The sequence below is a fragment of the Macaca nemestrina genome, chromosome 12 (genome assembly GCF_043159975.1).
Source record: "Macaca nemestrina isolate mMacNem1 chromosome 12, mMacNem.hap1, whole genome shotgun sequence".
In the NCBI taxonomy this organism is placed as follows: Eukaryota; Metazoa; Chordata; class Mammalia; order Primates; family Cercopithecidae; genus Macaca; species Macaca nemestrina.
In genome coordinates, this window is record NC_092136.1 from 130,762,390 (window position 1) to 130,779,267 (window position 16,878).

At 40.9% G+C, this 16,878-nt stretch overlaps 1 protein-coding gene across 1 annotated transcript in view; it reads left to right on the forward strand.

Annotated features, from left to right (window-relative positions):
• Window positions 1–16,878, forward strand: part of LOC105476177 (neurotrimin) — a 1,408,523-nt gene that overhangs the window by 418,217 nt on the left and 973,428 nt on the right. The gene's annotated exons all lie outside the window — the stretch shown is intronic.

Below are 16,878 nucleotides of genomic sequence, written 5' to 3' on the forward strand. Positions count from 1 at the left end.
ACCCCAATTCTCACACACATCCCAACAGAGTTGGAGGGTGAGAGGGCGCGAGGAATGATGAAGAACACATCTGGAAGGCATTGTGGAGTGAAGACTGGAGGCGTTCCCTCGCCTGCACTTAGGAAGAATTCATGGGTATTCTTGCTGCAGCCACTTCATTTATCTGGATCTCTCACAAAAGAGGCATGCATAATTGAATGGCCAAAACAAGCGCCTCATGCAGGAGAGTGGAGGGGCCTGCGTGCGGACTGTCTGGTGCATGCATGCGGTGTGTGGTGCATGCATGCAGTGTCTGGTGCATGCATGAAGCTGTGCAGGATATGTTCTCTGACAGCATCTTCTGTGGCCATCGCATTGCTTTATGTTTAATGCCTCAAATGTGGCACACTATTTGGTAGCGGGTATTGTTTATCTAAGTAGATGGATGCTGGACCGTCACTATGGGATGGGTGATGCAGGGAAGACATGCACAGTCTCCTGACTTGGTCTAGAATCTCGATTGCTCTTTTGTAACTGCAAGTCTTGCCACATTAATGGTCACAAAATTAACTTATTAAGCCACAGTCAGCATTTCTTTTTTAAAAAAAGAATAGGATAGAAAAGAATATAAAATTTCGGGATGGATACACACACACACACACACCTCACAATGTATCTCTATATAAAACGTGAATTGTGATAAAAACAAATTGAAAGCCATTAGTGTATATGTCTTTTAAGTCCCTCTTACACCTGAAATTCCGTCATAATCCTATGATGCTTCTACTTTGTGTTGAGCCTCGTGCAAGGCACTGTGGGATATGAACAGGTTTAACATGTATTTCTAGTCTGGGGGCCTAATTCAGGGAAGCACAAATCAACTGATATGTCTAAGCTCCTCCCCTCCACCAGGCACCTGGCTAGACTCTCTTGTGTTTTTTCTTTTAATCTCAGCAAAAATCCTGTGAGATATGTATTGTTCTTTTTTATGTTCCAGGTGAGGAAACGGGTTGAGAAAGGCTAAGTCACTCTATTTAGGTCACATGGCAATCATGGAGCACAAGACATCACATGAAATAACCAGGGATGATAGAATTTGGGATCACAACTTCATTCCAAATGTTTGATACAGGCAATAATGGTAATAGAGGATGCATGGAAGAAGAGATCAATGTGAAATACTCTGTACAAGCAAACTGGTTGTCACCAGTTTCATAACCTTTGTTTAGGTAGCCAATTTTAGTTGGAAGGACAGAAAAAATGTAAGTTCAGATCAATTCAAAAAACACTGACTGCATTCCAGATACTGTGTTAGCAATTGGAGCACAGCAACATGTTTTAAACATCCCTGCCTTCAGGGAGCTTCCCGTCTAGAGGAGGAGGTTGCAGAAGGGATCATTGGAGTAGTATGCCCATCTCCATAGCTGAAAGCATTACGGGGGTCAAGCAATTTCCTGGTACCTGGAACATATAGGTGTAAAGGAGTGGCCCATGTAAAAATATTTATTTCCCCAGCTACCAAGGTTTCACTTAGTAGAGAAAGAGCAATTTACTGAATTGTATAGAATGGCTGGAAGAGTGAGGTGCTTTTTCAGAGCAGCCAAGAATATAGTCAGGGAGTTTCTGGGGCATGGGAAGGCCCTGATTCAGCAACTCTGAATAAAACCCAAGGTATATTTAAACGGCCAGAGTGTGGGCTTGGATAAGATTCATTCAACCTGCTCTGTGTTCAGAGCTGCCTGGGCATCGCTCCAAGGGCCCAATCATCTTTTGGGTGTCTCATCGTTGCCTCTCAATCATGTGTGTCTTATTATTTCAAAATTCCATGCCAGGGCTAAACGACCTCCCTCGTGGTTTACTGGCACCCACCATCCGCTTCTCTCTAGCATTTGCCCGTCTCTATCAGAGCCAGCTCTTTTGCCCTGGATTTCCTTCTTTGTCCTCTTCTGTGTTCCCCTATCAGCTTTTTGCTAAAGCTCAGCAAAATGTCTCTTTGTCCATCTCCTCTTTTTCTCCCACTCATGTCATTCCCAATTCATGCCTCAAAGAGTGCCTGTAAGGCATCCGTTACACACAGAACACATGCCGACTTCCTCAAACACCTGCTGTCTCTCAAACTGAGCTCCTTTAGGAAGTTTTCCCTGACTCAAGATCAGAGAGACACGATCTCACCTTATAGAAACATCCCCTTTATAAATCTACTTCTTAAAATGAATTCAGTGCAGCAGATACACAAGATCATTAGGAACGGCAGCTGCTTTAGCTTTGCTATGTGGCCTTGGAGCAGGTGTTTCCAATGGAGGAATCCCTTGTCTTTCTACTACATAATTGAGTGGTACCTGGCATGCTGCGGAGTTCAGCCAACAGAAGCAATGCGGGGATAGACCAATCCACTCACACACAATTAGTGGATTTCTTATGTTCTGGGGGATCCCGAAGATTAAAACATAAACTGTGTCCTTTGGTAGGTTACACTGGAGCTAGAAAGGGGGATACAGGCATATTAGTAAAGAATTCATGACAAAAGACAGAATCCTAAGTGGAAAGGCATGTATGATTCTGGGCTGCTATACCAGGCACCTTTGTTGGTTTGTTTCTCTTCTCTCTCAGGCCCACGGTCTTTCCGGGAATGATCAGACAGCTCCTCAGCTCTTTGCTTCCCGTGCCCCCACAGTGCATCCCTGCATTTCACCTGTCCTGCCTTCCCCAGCAGTCAGGAGGTGGCTCCCTGAGGATGAATAAGGAAGGGGATTTCATCCTCCATGCATTGTGCTCAGCGCCAGGATAGGCATCCTGATGAGCCAGGATCTGGGAGCAAGTGCAGAGGGGATGAAATCATACAAAACTCAGTACCGAAAGAAAAAGGAAAATCAAATAAAAGCAAAATATTTTCTGCCTATTTTTTCCATTCAAACTTCTCAACTGTATACAAATATTTGATGATTGCATTTTCAAATAAAGAAATGAATATGGAAATATCCAAAGTGAAATATGAAAGCCACTCTTCACTGCTGTCTGTCCATTGATTCCCCCATCGACTCCCCTCTCAATATATAGGTACATTTATACCTGTCTTTTATCAATAAATGGGATGCGATCTTCATTGCTATTTAATTTTTTAAATATAGTAATAGGACAGAGATACTTCCATGTGAGGACACATATCCTATACCAAAATTCATAGAGCTACATCTCATTCTTTTCAACAACTGTGTAACATTCCACAGAATGGAAGAACAAACGTGTACTTTAAAATATCTCTTCTTGACCGGGCGCAGTGGCTCACGCCTGTAATCCCAGCACTTTGGGAGGCCAAGGTGGGAAGATCACGAGGTCAGGAGATTGAAACCATCCTGGCCAACATGGTGAAACCCAATCTCCACTAAAAATACAAAAATTAGCCGGACGTGGTGGCATGCTCCTGTTGTCCCAGTTACTTGGGAGGCTATGGCAGGAGAATCGCTTGAACCCGGGAGGTTGAGGTTGCGGTGAGTTGAGATCATGCCACTGTACTCTGGTCTGGTGACAGAGCGAGACTCCGTCTCAAAAACACAAAAAAAGAAGAAGAAAAAAAAATCTCTTCTTGAGGACATCTAGGTAGTCCTTGTTTTTATAGTTACATAGCGGCTGTAGATGGTTCTTTGTGTCTTCGTGTATTTCTCTACAATAGAGGACCTAAGAGTAGAATTGTTGACTCAGTGGGAATGCACATTTAAAATGTTGATTGACACTGCCCAATAGTGGTAAAAACGCTCATTTCTTTCATCCTCAACAAGTCTTGATCTTATCAATATTTCTACAAATATTACCAATCTATGGCAGGTGGCAGAGTAGCGAATCTTGTTGTTTGAAGACCTTTGCTTGCTAATAATCTTGAACATCTGATGTTTAATTATGTATTTGATTGTCTTTCCTTTCTGTGTGTTGTCTGCTGCTTGTCTGTTTTAATATTGAGGTGTTTCTGTGTGTGACAATGCACTGGCTGGCAAGGGGAGCACTGTCAGTCCCTCAGGGATCACCTTCCGGGTTGGGAGCCCCCTTGCCCAGGGTCACACCCTTCCCACATCTGACTGTATTCAATGACTCATTGAGATGTAGGTGCCATGGCCTGGCCATCCCAGCACCTACAAGACAACTCTGTTGGGACAGTTGTACTCCAGAGATCCCGTGGGGTCTGCTTGGTGCTTTTGGGCCAGCTTCATAGCTCAACCTCTTTCCCTGGCCAGTCCTACCTCTTTTCCCTTTTCTTCAGGTTTTGGTACCCTAACAAGCATCCTGCACCATTGCTCCATCTCACAGCCGGCTTGCCAGAGCCTCTGCCTTGCAGCAGACTGTCTGCCGCTATCCTCATCGTGCCTAACGGGACCTTTTGCACTCTGGATACCAAGTGAATGCTGGCAGCGTAATGGGTGCCAAATTTATGGAAGCGAAACTTGCCTTTTCTCCAACTCTGATGTCAGCCCTTTCCACTAGGTGGCAGAAGCTGAATCTTAGACACGACCATCATCAGCCCTTTCCTGGTCTGGGTCCAGGTTTGGGGGGGCCCTGGTGGCAGCATGTGGTGGATCCTCAGTCACTTTTTGTCCACATTGGCATTCCCTGGGGAACACTTATTCCCTCTTGTTCTTGGTGCTCAAGTTAAAGCTGACTCAGTCCTTGCCCCAGTTCAAGGTGACTTTACTTGCTACTTCAGTGCCATTACTGCGTATATTGGGAAAACTTGGCTATTTTTATGCATGTCAGGCATGGGGGAAATGTGTGAGAATGTGTCAAGTCCATCCTGCAAGACACACCACCCCTCTTCTCTCCCATAACACTGGGCTGAGGGGAAGGAGTGGAAACACTAGGGGCTTGTTCCTCCCTGGGCTGTTCCACTTTGGAAAAGGGATGTCGGATTGTTTGTTTTTTGAGTTTTCTGTCACTAGCAAACCTCGCTACCCCTTGCCCCCTGCCGCCCCAACACACTGCCCCTACAGAACCAGGCGCAGTCCCTGGCCAGGGCTGGGGCAGAATCTCTTTCTCATCAGTTCTCTTTACTTCCCTTTCTTCTGCCCTTCTTCCTAAGCCAATAGAATCTTGAATGAGAATCAAGACAATCAAATCTTAACATTGAGGTGGCTACAAACACATTTTTCCAAATAGTTTATCTATGCTCCATCCTAACCTTTTGAAATTCAAAAACTGTGAATGGCCTCTTTGTTCTCTGCGTTATGCTGTGTCATCTCTTCTCTGAGGCGATGAACATAGAATGCCCCGGCTGCTGCCAAGTGGGGAGGGGCGGTTGGTGGGGATGGGGCGGGTGTAACAAGAAGTTAGAGAAAACTCAGTTATTATATCAAAATATTATTCCACTGCACTGGTGTTTCTTTCACTTGTCTTTTAACTTTGTTTATGGAGTCTTTTGTCATGCAGACATTTATAATTTTTGTACAGCAAAACCTGTCAATCTTTTCCTTTATAAATTCTAGGTTTTGTATCTTTCTTAAGAAAGCCTTCCAATATATAAATTAAAAATAAATTCTCTGATATTTTTCTCAAACACTTTAGAATTTTGCTCTTTACCTTATGCTCTTAAATGCATTTTGAATTATTTTTTTTTGTACCAGATAAGAAATTAAGGGGCTTCTCTCTTTCTCTCTCTCCCTCACCCCTTTTAGATAGACAGCTACCATTTTTTAACACCATTTGTTTTATAGACTATTTGTTTTATAGACCATTTGTTTTATAGACTGATTTAAAATTCCATTTTCGTTATCAACTAAATTCTGATAGGTGCACAACTCTTATTCTAAGCTCTATATTCCAGAATTTTCCAGATCATTGTAAGGATGAGATAGTTATATATTGCTCTTTCAATTGGCTTCCATTCCTGTGTACATTTTGTGAAAATGAATGTGATTCTAATGTCTAAAAATAATATGTTTTCATGCAACATGGCTGCTAAATTCAACAAGATACTTCATTTTTAATTCACTCAATATAAACCCCAGTGAACTCTTCCAATTCTGGAGAAAAACAAATTGTCTATCCTGGACTCCTAAGAAATTATAAAGATAATTTCGACTGTACATAATTTTGTACATTATGAAACTCCATTGTATTATTTTAATGTATTGATAGATACATTTTAAAATATATTTGAGGATTATTGTACTCAGAGTTTCTTCCTCTTGAGTCAAAATTGGCAATTCTATATTCCTAAAAAAGCTTCTATTTTATGCAGATTTTCAAAAGATTTGGTTTAAAGTTGTACCCAGCAATTCTCCCAATATTTAAAATTTAATTCACGTCTTCTTTCTTACTTCGAATGTTGCTTGGATAACACATTTCCTTTGATCTGACTGCTTGAGTTTTATGTATTTCTCTTTTTTTCAAATAACTAGATTTTATTTTATTGATTAAGTTTTCTCTTTTGTTTCTGTTAGATCTTTCTTTTCTGGCTATTCGTTATTTTCATTGACTTTATTATTCATTTTCAAGTTTTCCTTAGAGCCAATGTTGGCCATTTGGCAAGTTCTGGCCAAGAAAAAGCACCATTTTTATGTGTGAGGGAAACATTTGCTTTCCTGATAAAAGAGGATAGAGAAAAGCTGATAAATCCATTCATATTCTGTTTCTTCCTGCTTGGACTACGGACATAATTTCTGGAGAACCAATTGACATTTTGAGAGACAAGACGAAGACAAATGGAATTGCAGCAACATTGGCCATGTTCTTGTTTAGGCACTGAACCACTGAGCCAGTGACAGGCTGCTCAACTCCCGACTTCTTTTCAAGTGACGAAAAACAGCAATAACAACTGGTTCTCTTTGTTTAAGTCACTATACACATATATTTTGCTACTTGTGAAATATATATAACAAAATAATAACAGATATTATGCCTACTGAATTTATTTATAATCTTTTCTACCATCTAATAACTTCCTTTAAATCTGTAAATTTCCTTTTGTCACTTTCATGAGATTTAATGTATAAGGCCAGGCATGGTGGCTCACCTCTGTAATCTCAGCACTTTAGGAGGCTGAGGTGGGTGGATCATTTGAGGTCAGGAGTTTGAGATCAACATTGCTAACATGATGAAACCTCATCTCTACTAAAAAATACAAAGATTAGCCAGGTGTGATTGTGGGTGCCTGTAATCCCAGCTACTCTGGAGGCTAAGTCAGGAGAATTGCTTGAGCCTGGGAGGCGGAGGTTGCAGTGAGCTGAAATCACGCCACTGCACTCCAGTCTGAGCAACAGAGTGAAACCCTGCCTTAAAAAACAATTACACCATGGAATACTATGCAGCCATAAAAAAGGATGAGTTTGTGTCCTTTGTAGGGACATGGATGCAGCTGGAAATCATCATTCTCAGCAAACTATCGCAAGAACAGAAAACCAAACACCTCATGTTCTCACTCATAGGTGGGAACTGAACAATGAGATCACTTGGACTCGGGAAGGGGAACATCACACACTGGGGCCTATTATGGGGAGGGGGGAGGGGGGAGGGATTGCACTGGGAGTTATACCTGATGTAAAGGACGAGTTGATGGGTGCTGACGAGTTGATGGGTGCAGCACACCAACATGGCACAAGTATACATATGTAACAAACCTGCACATTATGCACATGTACCCTAGAACTTAAAGTATAATAATAAAACAAAATAATAATATTTATAAAATAAAATAAAAATAAAAATAAATAAAAATAAATAAACAATTAAAAACATAAAAAATAAAAATAAAAAAGGTTTAATATATAACGTTCTCATTCTTTCATCAATATTTGTAATTTCTGTCTGAATCCCTGTTTAACTAGGATTTTTCTCTTTTGGAGTAAAGAAAAAGAATTTCCTTATTTCTCTATTAATTTCTGTTATTGCATTTCAATCTGAGAATGAGCCCAGAGCATTGTGATTGTTAAGGTGTATGTAGACTTTGTATGACCTAAAGATGATCTGCTTGTGAAAATTTCATTGTGTTTGGAAAGGCTGAGCATTTACTATTCATGAATTTAAATTTCTGTCTGTTTTTTATATCTGCCCATCCATCCATCTTATTCATTTAATTATTTTCAGAATGTTGACTTATTACTAAAATCACTGTGTCCTATGTGTTTTTCTTATTTGTGCTCTCAGTTTTTAAAGTTGCATGAATATTTTTTACTTTAATTGAGGAATTGTCAATTTCTCCTTGCATTTACAAAAGTTTTTAATTTAGTAACCTTTTTGTTTATTTCATCAAAGCTCATGACTATTATTTCTTCTTAGTGGATTACACTATTTATCCTAGAATATCTTTGTTTTTCTCATGGTTAGTCTTTTCATCTTGATTTCTGTTCCTTTTGATATTAACACCATTGTATCTGTTTTCTTGTTATTATTTTCCTTGCACATTATTAAAGCTTCTGGATAGCATTATTTTAGATGTACCTTAAAAAATAGCATAAATTATATATTTTTTCCAATCTTCAAATCTCTGTGTTTTTATAGAGAAGATTCATTCACTCATATTTATTGGAAGTAGTAAAATGGAAAGACTTTTTCTAGTCACCTGCCTTTATGTCCCATTCTTTGAAGTTGTTTACCTCTTTCAGATTTTTTGCTGTATTTTTAAAGTTCTCTGTATTTCTGTTTTTGTATTTCTGTTTTTGTCTTTCTTCCTTCTCAATAGTTTAGAAGTTATGATCTTTCTATTTTTCTGCATACTATTTATACATGTTTAACACATGGAATTTTTTTTTCTTTTCTTTCTTTTTTCTTTTCTTTTTTTTTTTTTTTTTTGAGAGGGAGTCTTGCTCTGTCACCCAGGCTGGAGTATAGTGGCCCAATCTCATCTCACTGTAACTTTTGCCTCCCGGGTTCAAGCGATTCTCCTGCCTCAGCCTCCTGAGTAGCTGGGATTACAGACATGTGCCACCATGCCTGGCTAATTTTTGTATTTTTAGTAGAGACTGGGTTTCTCCATGTTGGCCAGGCTGGTCTTGAACTCCTGACCTCAGGTGATCTGCTCACCTCAGCCTCCCAAAATGCTGAGATTCAGGCATGAGCCATTGTGCTCGACTGGAATTCATGTATTTTTCTAAAAATATGTAGAGCTAGTCATTATTCTTTAGCTTGTCTTTTCTTCCTGCTTTCTTGTTCCACTGCTATCCCCCTAGCAAAATCCTTGGTCTCTCCTATGTCAAAAGTATCTGACATTTAAGTTTAAGATGTTAAGAATTATTTATTTTTACAAAACCATCACATCAATAATGATTTAAATTGAATATAAATAATACTGGTTTATTTCTACTCTACTATTACTTTTATCTCTATCACTTTGGCATTTAGAATATGCTTTCTGTCTCCTTTAGCATTTTTTATAATAATCATTATGTTCAATAAAACTATCCCGAGATTTGTCCATATCTAGTGAACGGCGTCTTCCAGCATAGGCCTTACAGGAGGTGTCTCCGGAACACAACTCCTGCTTGTTAGCTCACTGCCATGGCCTTAGTTTGGGGCCTTCACATTTTTCGCCTAAACATTTTTTGACCTCCTAATTGGTCTTTCTGCTGCCATTTGGGACTTAGCATGAGCTAAAAACAACAACAATAACAACAACCACGACCAAAATTACTTTCCTTACCACTGAGATTCTAAAGTTTTTTCTTTTGTGTCAGTTATTGTCACTCATCTTAATTAATTCAATAACCATTATATGCATAACTGCTGATCAGTATCCCACTTCAACTGTGAACAACTTTACAGAAAAATAATACTAATAGCTCTATCTATAGTAGTTGGAAAGTGTCTGCCTCACAGTAGGTGCTGAATAAGTACTGGACCATAACTGAGAAAATACATGGTGTTCTCCTGGATGGCGTGGGTGAATGGTCACAATATTTAGATCAGACAGAGCCGACCACAGTGTCTGACTGTAACTTGAGCTCGATAACACTTGTTGATAGTTTGATTTATGAATGCACATCTTTAAGTCTAACTTGACAGAGAAACATAATAAAATCCTACGCTATATATAAAGGAAATAAAGCACTCAGCACTTCTGTAATATGAACAATGCTTTTCTAAAGTGGGGACATCATCTGGAATCAGTAATTGCAATGTAAAGGCTGAGGGGCAGACCTCATGCATTCTTTTTCTGATTTGATTATATTGTGTCTGCTTGATTATTTTGCTGCTCGCTTTTCCTTCCTATAAGATAAGGAAGAAAACTAAGGTAAGTAAAGCATAGTATAATAACCAATAAACATGTGGAAATTCTGGTTGTATTTTCACTACTTTCACTTTCACATGTGATTTTGATTGAACTACTTTTGTAAATGCAGAACACAAACTGGAAGAGAAAGAATGTGTTAGGTCGTTGGTTTTTTTTTTTTTTTTTTTTTTTTCTTGCTATAGAAAAATAGCTGAGGCTGTATATTCTTGTAAAGAAAAGAGGTTTAATTGGCCCACAGTTCTGCAGGCTGTACTGGAAGTGTGGCGCCAGCATCTGCTCTGCTTCTGGCGAAGCCTCAGGGAGCTTTTACTCATGGCAGAAGGCGAAGCAGGAGCAAGCCCATCACATGGTGAGAGTGGGAGCAAGAGAGGGAGAAGCGGGAGGCATGACTCTGAAACACACCAGATCTCACATGAACTGAGAGAGGACTCACTTATTATCAAGGAGATGGTGCTCAGCCATTTGTGAGGGGTCCTCCCCCATGATCCAATAATCTCCCACCAGGCTCCACCTCCAACACTGAGGATCACATTTCAGCATGAGATTTAGAGGAGACAAACATATAAAGCATATCAAAGGAGGAGAGTGTGCTATGAGTGTGTGTATGACTGTGCCTTCAGCTTTTATTAGGAGTTACATTTCCTTGCCCCATGTAGGTGCTTTACTTTTGCAGTGACATTTCTATAGACATTTCATTTCTAATAACATCAAACACAAACATCCTCACTAAAGCCATGTTCCCCCCTAAAAGCCTTTGCAATGGCACAAGGATGTTTCTGGACTGTTGCAGCAGGCACAAACCATGTCTGTGTGTGCACAGTTCTCTTGACATTGACAGGAAGTGGTGAATTGAGGGCCCCTAATCTCACCTTCTCCCAAGAATAGACTTCTCTTTTGAATGAGATGGACATGGGGAACAACATTTCACCTGGGCTGTACTTCCTCTCCCATATTTCAGTAGCCAATTGTAATACATTTTGTCAATATATACCACCCCCAGAAAGCTGTTTTGGGCTAAATGCAAGGAAGATATACTGAAGCTTAATTTATCTATTAAGTCAACCACCTACACTTAATTTACAAACAAAAGAAAATAAAGACAAAAAGAAAAGAAATCAAAGGTAGAGCCAAAGAAATCAAAATTGTAACATAAAATCAGTCTTTATTTCCTTAAAAACTTTCCCCCAAAATAATCATATATCTCTACTTAATTGAAAAAAAAAACCAATGTTCCTCTAATAGACCTAATATATGCTTTGAGCATCTTGAGTGCCAATGGCTTTCCATGTATGCTGTGTTTAATCTTGTGAGGTTGTTTTTCTTCCCCATGTTCACTCATCTGAGACTCAGACAGCTCAAGTGTCCTATGAGTAACAGCTGTGTATACACGGAGACACATATACTGGGAGAAGAAGCCAGGTCTACCTCCCCTCAATAGCCATGCCATCTATTCTGCCTCTAGGCCTCTAAACTAACTGCAGGGACTTTCTTCTTCCATATGGTGTTTTTATTCATATTTTTGCCATTGTCATTATGTTATCTGTGCATATTTTCTTTTGTGTTCTGTAGTAAATAAAGATAACCAATTCCTGAACATGGAGAAGAGGGTCGGGTGTTAGGACACCTTGGTTCCTACCACCCCTTCACTGCTGCCTCATTGTTTGTTTTTGGCTGGGAGTTTCTCTTTTCAGGGAAAGTCAGGAAATCCAGGTTCTATTTTTCATCCTGTTACTTTTCTAAGATCACTTCCAGATGGAGCATGCTATCATTTTCTATGCCTCAGTCTCCCACCCTAAAACAAAAATGACAATAACAAGCACTGATGAACACATATTTAATAAGAAGATTATGAAATAGGATATGTAAATGCCCTTTGAAAATATAAATGCAACTTAGAGATATACATGTGTTCATATATCATGGTCACAGAATATTTTGCCAAGGGCCCCAACATTCGCTAATTTGCTTTCACTACCATTTAGCTTTGATCGCAGCCTAATCTAAAGCCCATGCAGAATGGCAGGAAGGACTTGCACAGTGGGCAAGAATCAAAATTCTTAGTGAGACAAAGGGCAGAGTGTATGGGTATGGGTGGGTGGCTCAGAGCACTTCAGAATGATTCAGGTAACTGTCTCCCTCTTTCCTCTTCTGGGTATAAATCAAGGGCTCCAGGTTTCTAGGCTGCCAATTCAACACCTTTTATAGGGACTTAATTCACTCAGAAATTAAAAATATATACATATCCCTAGCAGAAAGAACCATTATTCTTCAGCATGACACATGATTTGATTTTAAGCCTTTATGTGTCTTGTCTATATTCTACTGTGGGTTAGAATCAGTCAAATGTCTATGATGAACAGTCCTTGCTGCCTGGGCTAGTCACCTCCCACAGAGACTCCACTGATCCCCTCCTCGAGGAATCTTATCTCCTCCCACCCCTGTAAAAGTCATCAGCGTAGTTTTGGTGGGGGCAGCACATGGATAAGTCGGGTGTATGATAAGAGCATTATCCCACGCCCTCCTGCTGCCGCTCTCCTATCTCCTCTCTGGAAAAGCAACTGTTAGAATCACAAAGAAGACCATGTCGGTCATTGTTGCTGTCACCCAGTCTCTCAGGTTTCTGTTCTCGTCCTCACTTCCCCTTTCCCCATACTCCATATGCCCATACCCTGTCCAGGGTTCCAGGTATCTTCTGGTCTCACTATATATGATCTCACTCTTTGTTTTATAACCTGTGCTTTCTAAGGAAGCTGAAAACCCTGAGCTTTCAGTGATAGGCCACAGCTGAATTTCTCCATCTTTATAAAAGGCATGGTTGCATTTTTGAAGACTTAGAACTTGCAGTTATAAAGAGTACAATTTTGGGTAAACAAGCCAGAGTGAATTTCTTGGTCAGAGGATTCTTCACAAGGGCCATCCAATCAAACTTTGAAGGCATCCAGACACATTCTGGAATAAAAGAAACAACATTGGACAAGGACCAAATGAGTTGATTCTATTCCCAGTTCTGTTGTATGAACCTAAGCATGTGATTGCCCTTCTCTGGACACCACTTCTGAGTGTAAAATGACAGCGTGAGATACTCATAGAAGGGTTCCTAAGCTGTATTTCAGAGTCGTCCTCCAAATTCAGCTTGTGGAGTTCAACATGTTTTTAGATAGTATTAAGATAGCATGAAGCCAAATCATTAAAAAATATAATTATTTCCCTAGACCATACTGTTCCTCCCTGTAAAGTCTTCAGAATAGATATGTCCATGGATAGAAATGGCCAAAAGCAGTAAAATGACACTTACTTGTCAAATAAGCTGTGTTATCAGCCCCAGTGTAGGAAAGTGGATCTGCTCCAGGAACCCCCCAAAATCTCCCCACCTTCCTTGAAGCCTGACCTCTACTCCTACCATTGTACTGTGTTCTGTTCAACTGGCTGGTGGGCAGCAGACTGCACATAAGAGGTTTCCAGGGCCCACGTGCACCAGAGCTACTCATACATGTGATGTATGGGGGTGGGGATGGGGCTAAACCACTGTCCCACAGTCTGCCAAACTAGACTAGAGATTAGCACAACATGGGAAGTTGTCCACATCCAGAGGGCCAAGAGAGGCTTCTCTAGGGGAATGACCTAATTCACCATCTATTCCACTGTTTAAACCTTCAGAAATATCCAATTTTATTGCTTTCACTTTCTTACTCAGAATCAACAGCAGTGATCTTCTCAAATTCCATTCAAACTGTACAGATATTCAAGACTCTCTAGTTTAGACCCAAACTCTATGAACTCTCAGTACTCTTGAACCACAGCCTCAGGTTCATCCACGTTGGATCACGCTGATTTCCACAGAGCTTTAAGTTCACACCCAGCCTTTGCCATGCCATTCCCTTCAGTTTAAATAAGTTCCCACTTTCTTTCATTCCAAACTGATCAAGACCAATGTTGTTCTGAGAGCTCTCACCGACCATGCCAAGCTACCATGGTCTTTTCCTTTTGAGTCCCAGTTTCACTTAAAGTATAACCAAATATACTACAAGAGAAAGAGCAGGCTCTTGGGTGTTCAGAGACCTGGCCAGTTACTACTTGTACAACTGTGGATAAGTTAGTTAACCTCTTTACTTGAAAATTAAGGATAATAGTATTTATCTTCTGGAAACACTGTAAAGGTTAAATAAAATGCCATGTGGAATTTTCACACAGAAGAGGTTCATTAAGTGGTGTTTTACTCCCCACTTCCAGAGCCCCAACCTTTAGAAGAAGAGGGATTTTGTCCATTGTGATTTCATCTATGATCTTATTTTAATTCCAATTTGATATCAACACTGGGTACTTGTTTGTTTGTTTGTTTAAGTAAACGGCTTCAGATGCCTACATCTCTGCCTAAGGCATTCTCTCCCACAAGCTTCACTTACTATCTAGGCATTTTCATGGTAACAGGGAAAGTCATGTGGGAAGGGCAAGAAAGCTAGGACATTTCTACTCATGGCCCTCCAGATGGATGCTTTTAGTCCAGATCCTCTCAGGTGTGAGGGACAGAAGCTCAACTCAAACCAATTTAAGCAAAGAAGGGATCAGGAATTCTGAAAGGTGGGTGTCTGGTTCCAGGCATGACATGTCCTCCTTTCAGTGATGGCCTCTCCTCTTGCTCCTTCTTTCCTTTATGTTGACTCCATTTCCTTGCAGAGTTCTCCATGTGTTAGGAAAGATGTCCTCTAGCTACAGCCTCTCTTTCCCCAAAGCACTTGGAAATTTCTCAGGAAAGAAACTGACCAGGCCAGGGGCCTGTGCCCACTCTTACGCCAACAGTAGAGCAGTGCCCACTCCAACAACATCCGACTGATTCCCAGTGTTCTGGGGATGCAGATGCAAGAGTCACCCTGTCTACTACAGATCCAGGAAAAAATCTCTGGCAGTTAGCATCCTGAAGGCACCGAATCACACTCTGAAGTTCTTGTCGAATATTATCTAGCATACTGCTTGGTTTTTTCGAGCAAGCTGATCCTAAAAACCAGGAGCCAATGTGTCTGCATGCTGATCACTGTACTAGGACATCTATAACCTTCATTTTAATGAATTTACAACAACTCTGTGCAGTAGGTATTATTATTTCCACCTTAAGGATGAGGTGGGATGAGACGACATGAGAACATTGAGCATTACTGGATTGAACTTGATCAAGGGACTTAGACTCGAATCCAGGTCTTCTGATTTTAAATCTTAAATTACTTCTGTTATACTGCTCTATGGTAGTTCTTCTTTTTGAGATGAATGTGATACATACAAATCAAGGCCAGATGACTATGCCTGTAATTCAATTAGAAAACACTGAAAACTCTCCTTTTGTAGGACTTTGGGCTTACATCCCTGTGTCCTTAATTTCTGGGCTGCTAACAGTTACACTTTCATTTTAAGATCAGTTTGGGCAACTTATCAATAAATCAGAAAACCTGCTGCTCTAAGTCAAATTCTCAAAATAGACTCACATAATTCAGACATTACCTGTGCCTGGACCCATTCCATTCCCAACCGAAGAGACCATGCTCAGAGCCCCATCCAAGATGGCTGCAACTCTCCCTTTCTGGGGAGACTCCCTTTAAGGTAGGAGGCTGCCTTCTTCCTACTATGGTTTTCACTCTCCCTGAAGTGGCATTGCAAGTCAAAGCTGAACCCTGCCCAACCCCAGATGTGCGAGGGCAGGCTGGCTTCCTCTTCCCCCAGGGCAGGCTCCTCCAAGCTTCTGGGCATGTAAGATCACCCACCGCACCGAGCCTCAGCAGAGGCAGGCCACAGCAGGAGGATGGCAGCAGAGCAGCGGCTTTTGTTAAGTCCTGAACATTATTTCAGCACTGCTCTTTAGATTTAAGCTCCCGCAGTTCTTTCCATAATAGCTGAGAGAAATAAAAAACACTGCCTCCACACCCCTTCCTCCCTCACTCACAGGCACACGCACACCCACCTCCTCCTCCCCCTCATGGTGGCATTCTGTCTGCCAGTCCTTCAAGCCTGGCCCACCATGTGTGAGTGATTATGCATCCCCTCTCCTATGTCTGCTGTCAGGGTTCAGCTGGGATTTGGACAGCAGGGCAGCCAGGTCCCACAGTGAGCTTACTGGACTTATTGTCTATCGTTGGGTGAGGTGACAGGTGTGCATGGGGGCAGTTTACAGACAATCAATCCCTGTTTGTACCAGCTCATTGCACACAGTGCAGATTCCTAAGCTGCCCGATGATAAAAGGTTTATGAAATGCAATCCTAGCTGCCCTCTCCAAAGGAGTTAAAGACCTCATCTGTTTCCCCTTCCTTATTTAAAAAAAAAATTTTATGCCCCTTCCTTGTTTCTTATCTGCAAACAGAAAAATCATGTCTGTAGTAAAGTTCTTCTAACTTCAAGGCGTGTGGGTGGTGAGAGATTACCGTTCTGTCTAGAATTTAAGGTCCCTTTCTGGACGTTAATTTCGTCTTAAGACATTCATCCTCCTCTGCAAAAAAAGTGGACCCATGAACTGGGAAGCAAATGGTGCATAACATAAATCTGGCTAATGCAAAAGGCAAAGTGAGTCCTCCAGACACCTGATGAGAAGTACTTGAGTCTTCTAACTCAGAGGAAGGAGCTCTGATTGCTGAGGAGGGAACTGCGATTTCAAAGTGTCCCCCCTTCCAATCATAGCTCCCCCCAGTCATAACTTCCCCCAGTCAGA